This window comes from Nansenia antarctica (genome assembly GCF_963989245.1).
Source record: "Nansenia antarctica genome assembly, chromosome: 6".
Taxonomy (NCBI): domain Eukaryota; kingdom Metazoa; phylum Chordata; class Actinopteri; order Argentiniformes; family Microstomatidae; genus Nansenia; species Nansenia antarctica.
Genome location: NC_137676.1, coordinates 71653003 through 71658893, shown reverse-complemented (window position 1 = coordinate 71658893; position 5891 = coordinate 71653003). Strand labels below are relative to the sequence as shown.

The 5891-nt window shown below is 45.9% G+C and overlaps 1 pseudogene across 1 annotated transcript in view; it reads right to left on the bottom strand.

The window, feature by feature from the left end:
- Window positions 1-1014: 1014 nt before the first annotated feature.
- Window positions 1015-5891, bottom strand: part of LOC308160921 (sodium-dependent phosphate transport protein 2B-like) — a 36657-nt pseudogene continuing 31780 nt past the window's right edge. Inside the window, exons 18-20 of the transcript in view lie at window positions 3580-3696; window positions 2158-2282; window positions 1015-1593 (exon numbers count right to left, since the gene is read on the bottom strand). The product of the transcript in view is annotated as a sodium-dependent phosphate transport protein 2B-like (transcript). The remainder of the gene's footprint in view (window positions 1594-2157; window positions 2283-3579; window positions 3697-5891) is intronic.

Genomic DNA, 5891 nt, shown 5'->3' with positions numbered 1-5891 from the left:
CACTTAAATATATACACTTTCCAACGTAATAAATTATAAAAGATAACACGTTCATCCATAATACATTTCCTGGTCCATATTCTTTGAATACATTAAATTATCTTCTTCATTTACATAATAACGTATTCCAACGTAACACCTTAAAACGATGTGTTCACCAAGCATCAACATATAACAATAGAGGACCATGTGTTATATGAGAGTTAGAACGCCTTAAAAGTGTGTTATACATATCACCTTATACACATGTTATAAAGGACCATATCACCTTATAAACATGTTATAGACGACCAGATCACCTTATAAACATGTTATAAAGGACCAGATCACCTTATAAACATGTTATAGACGACCAGATCACCTTATAAACATGTTATAAAGGACCAGATCACCTTATAAACATGTTATAGAGGACCAGATCACCTTATAAACATGTTATAGAGGACCAGATCACCTTATAAACATGTTATAAAGGACCAGATCACCTTATAAACATGTTATAAAGGACCAGATCACCTTATAAACATGTTATAAAGGACCAGATCACCTTATAAACATGTTATAGACGACCAGATCACCTTATAAACATGTTATAAAGGACCAGATCACCTTATAAACATGTTATAAAGGACCAGATCACCTTATAAACATGTTATAGATGACCAGATCACCTTATAAACATGTTATAAAGGACCAGATCATCTTATAAACATGTTATAAAGGACCAGATCACCTTATAAACATGTTATAAAGGACCAGATCACCTTATGAACATGTTATAAAGGACCAGATCACCTTATAAACATGTTATAAAGGACCAGATCACCTTATAAACATGTTATAAAGGACCAGATCACCTTATAAACATGTTATAGAGGATTATATCACCTTATAAACATGTTATAGAGGACCAGATCACCTTATAAACATGTTATAAAGGACCAGATCACCTTATAAACATGTTATAAAGGACCAGATCAACTTATAAACATGTTATGGGTCATAACCATAACCTCAAAACTCGGTGGCTTTATAACCTCCCGGGCCGGTCCTCCTGTCGTCCTCCTCCGTCTCCCTCTCAGAGCTCATGGCTGGGTTATCGTACATCTCCAACACTCCGTGCCCTCCCTCCTTCTTCTCCTTCTTCTCCTTCTTCTCCTTCTCCTTCTCCTCCTCATCCCCCAGGTGGCAGCACTTGCAGCAGCAGCAGCACGTGTGGATGAACAGCGTGACCAGCCGGTCCCAGGGCTCCAGGGAGTGCATCCAGAGGGGCAGGAACTCCCAGTCCCGCAGTACCGACGGCAGCAAGCGGGGGCGACGCTCCTGGATGACGTTCGTCACCGAGGCGAAGATCACCACGGCGACGACGGGCACGCCCACGCCCACCAGCGCCTCCCAGCCGGCCATGGACAGGCCGAAGATGAGCAGGGGCAGGAAGAAGAAGCAGGACAGGATGTAGACCGCGGCGAACCAGCGGTACTCGGCCGTGATGTTGCCCAGGGCCTTGGCCAGCCGGATGGGCACCCGGGTGAAGGGGATGGGGTACCACAGCAGGATGCCGGAGATGTTGAACAGGAAGTGGACCAGCGCGATCTGGAGGAGGGGGAGGGGGAGGGGAGGGGAGTAGGAGGGAGGGGGGAGGCGGAGGGGGAGGGGGTTGGGGGAGGGAGGGAGGGGAGGCTAGTGAGTGGTAGTGATCTGTGTAAACGTGAGGGTGTTTTGTAGTGAAGTGTGTTTTTCGAGGGGGCAGGGGGAGAGCGGGGGGTTGTGTGTGTGTGTGCGTGTGTGTGTGTGTGTGTGCGTATTAACTGCATTTCGTTGTCTGGTTCTTGTACTCTGCAATGACAATAAAGTTGAATCTAATCTAATCTAATACCCTCATAAATAATCTAATAATATGTCGGTATCTCAATAGATAATGGTGATAGATCATTTATGTATTTGTATTTGTGTGTGTGTCTGTGCGTGTATTTATGTGTGTGTGTGTGTGTGTTTGTGTGTGTGTGTGTCTGTGCCTGCGTGTGTGTGTGTGTGTGTGCGTGTGTGCGTGTGTGTGTGTGTGTCTGTGCCTGTGTGTGTATTTATGTGTGTGTGAGTGTGTGTGTGTGTGTGCGTGTGTGTGTGCCTGTGTGTGTGTGTGTGTGTAGCGTAGCTGACCTGTAGCGAGTTAGCCAGAGTCTCTCCAGGGCTCGCCATGGCTGCCAGTATAGCGGTGGTCGTCGTGCCGATGTTGGCGCCTAGCGACAGCGGGTAGGCCCTCTCGATGCTAATCACACCAATGCCTGCACAGAGGAGACACACGCATCACCATCTACACCGGGGCAGGGAGGGGGGGGGGGGGTGGCAGGGAATGGTAGAGATACGCTCTTCCAAAATTGGTTTAGTTAAGTTTATTAGTTTATAGTTTCGTGGACAGTCCCCGTTAATTAACTGTGCAGTAAAAGGAGCAGCTTTAGCTTTAGCCTACATGGCTCATTTCCAGCTCTAGTCCCCAGCAACAGCTGTAGTCGGTTCTCGACTGTCTCTTTTAAAGGGTTCCCACTTGAAACCCAAAAGGGTTCTCCGTAGGGTTCTAGGGTTCGTCTCCCACAGGGTCAGCCGGAGAACACTTTTGGGTTCTAGGTTTTGTACCACAGCCACACCGGTGGAAGACAGGTAGAGACTCTGCAGTCCTGACAGGAATGTTAATGTTATCTTGAAACCTAGCTATTGACAGGAGTGGAACTATGTGGAACTATGTACAAGCCTTCTGGGCTTCGTTCCCTCCTTGCACCCTTTCATGTGTGCTAAATATACTAAACTAAACTAAGGTAGAGACTCTGCAGTCCTGACAGAAGAGAGGTCGAGACTCTGCAGTCCTGACAGAAGACAGGTAGAGACTCTGCAGTCCTGACAGAAGATATGTAGAGACTCTGCAGTCCTGACAGAAGACAGGTAGAGACTCTGCAGTCCTGACAGAAGACAGGTAGAGACTCTGCAGTCCTGACAGAAGATATGTAGAGACTCTGCAGTCCTGACAGAAGACAGGTAGAGACTCTGCAGTCCTGACAGAAGACAGGTAGAGACTCTGCAGTCCTGATGCGTCCTTGGAGAGGAGATGCCAAGCGGCCAGCAGAGGTGGAAGAAAAGAGTGCTAATAGATGCCAGGTGTGTTGAGGGGGTGGGGAGCGTGTGGGGAGGGGGTGGGGAGCGTGTGTGTTACTAGGAGATAACCCAGGAGATAACCCTAACGACTGTTTACTCGTTGATAATACTACTATTACACAACTGTTCAGGAGAGAGAGAGAGAAAGAGAGGGAGAGAGGGAGGAGAAGGAGAGAGACAGAGAGAGAGAGGGAGAGAGGGAGAGAGAGACAGAGAGGGAGAGGAGAGAGAGGGAGAGAGGGAGAGAGAGACAGAGAGGGAGAGGAGAGAGAGAGGGAGAAAGAGAGAGAGAGAGAGAGAGAGAGAGAGAGAGAGAGAGAGAGAGGGGGAGAGAACCTGAGGGAGAAGTTCATCAGGGAGACGTAAATACAGAACTTGTGAGAGTCCACACACACACACACACACACACACACACACACACACACAGTGACTCACCCACAAGTGGAGTGATGGCGGATGTGAAGACAGAACTGCTCTGGACGATGAAGGTCATTCCAGCTCCGACGAAGATGGCGATGTAGCCAACCACCCAGCCGAAGGGGAACGGGAAATCTACACACACACACGCACACACACACACACACACGCACACACACACACACACACACACACACACGCACACGCACACGCACACACACAGACACGCACACACACACGCACGCACACACACACGCACGCACGGACGCACACACGCACACACACACACACACACACACACACACACACACACACACACAAATACATAAATGATCCATCACCATTATCTATTGATATCTATTACATATGATTAGATTATTTATGAGGGTATTAGACTAGATTAGATTCAACTTTATTGTCATTGCAGAGGACAAGTACCAGACAATGAAGTTAATATATAGCCTATAATAGTGTATATATACAGGGTAGCATAGGCTAATATATATAGGATAATATAGGCTATTATACTGTATATCAGTGGTGTGCCGTCAGGGCCAGCAAGGCCTTCTCTGCTGGCCTAAACATCATCAGAATATACATTTAATTTTTATATTTTTTTTCTACAAATATGTATTAAATTATTCCCGTAGTCTATTCTCTTCATTTCATAGCTTTCCTCTTGGTTGCGCTGCTTCCAGACATTTGGAGGGCTGGCCTTTAGCTTTTATCCAATCAAATTCAGCCATAATGTGTTGCCAGGGTACCAAGAAATCTGCCCGCCTGCAGATTCAACAGTGGCGCGAGTACAGATGTAATTTAAAGTGAGCGAGAAAAGAGCTGTGGCGTGCCGTGGTCAGATCTCGAGTTGGCAGCAAATCCAAGCAAATCCGACGAAGGGGCCTTCTGGATGGCGGAGCACCTGATCAGCCCCTTCACGTCTTTTGATTGGATACAAACTATTGGGAGGCGGAGCTAACACACTGAAACTTGATCTCGCTAATTTGTGTAGATGGAAGGTGTTGTTCTACAAGCCGAACCCAGACGTTAGCGACGATATCCATGTAAAAGGACTTATTGGTGGAACTGATCAACTGTACAACAGAGTCATTGAAGTCTTCTTGAGGAAAGAAAGGAGGATGGATTTTGTGTTCAAATAATCAGTTGTTTTGGTGAGTACAAAGCATTTAATGTTTTCTGCAAGAGATGTAGACATACGGAGCGACCCTGGGGTCCATAGAGATATGTGTGTTGTGTTGCCTGGCTCAGTTGTGTGAGTAAGTGGGGCTTCAATGCGATCTTCTAACCACTTCCCGGGCTGCTACCATGGAAAACGACACACCCCCGTGACCGTATGAACACGAGGAAGATAACCATCCTTAAATGGAACCTCGAAACGGTTCTCCTATCGAGATCGACAGACCGCAACGTTCGGCAAATAACTTTCGTTTTCATGCAATGAATTGAATACACCCAGACAAGGTGCCGCTATAATAACAATGGCAACGCCCGGTTATACTGCGTTTCTGTCTAAATGTATAGTTTCTAGAGCCATGGCGTCATAATGATGGTATTAAGAGGTGGAATAATTCAGGTAGGACATCACTGAAGGCCTAGGTGTGAAATGCACCGCCCGCCACTGCTGTATATATAGGGTAATATAGGGTATTAGAGTGTATATATATATACTGTAATATACAGTATAGGCTATTAAAGTGTATATATGGTAATATAGGGTAGTATGACCATTTCAGTCCCCTTGACATACATTTGACAATTTACAATTTGAAGGGCCTTATTGGCACGGGAAACACACGTTGACATGTGCATGCACACAAGCACGTGTGAAGATAAAAACAATTATACAACAGTTAGTTCCGACCAAGTAATTTGATTGGACAAGAGGCATTCCATGAGTGCTGATATACAGTATAACAGCACTGGGACTTTTAACTAGATGTATCACTCCGAAATCACCGTTAATACAAAGTAGCTAGCCTGCAGATGTTTGTGTTCAGGTTACTAGGCAACAGTCCAGTTGCGGAACTATTTTTTGTTGACGGAGCCAAAATAAACGATTAAATAAACAAACAAATCATAATCTGCTGTCACTTATTACTGTAGAACTGTCGTATAAAAGCAATATCACACTCGATATCATATCACACTCGGAGGCCTGCGGCCTCGTACCTACGACCGAATCACAGCCGTGCTGATATTCAGTATAACACCACGACCTCGAGTGTGATATTGCTTAAAGGACCATCATCTCACCTGTGTTGAGCATCATCTCACCTGTGTTGAGCATCATCTCACCTGTGTTGAGCATCACC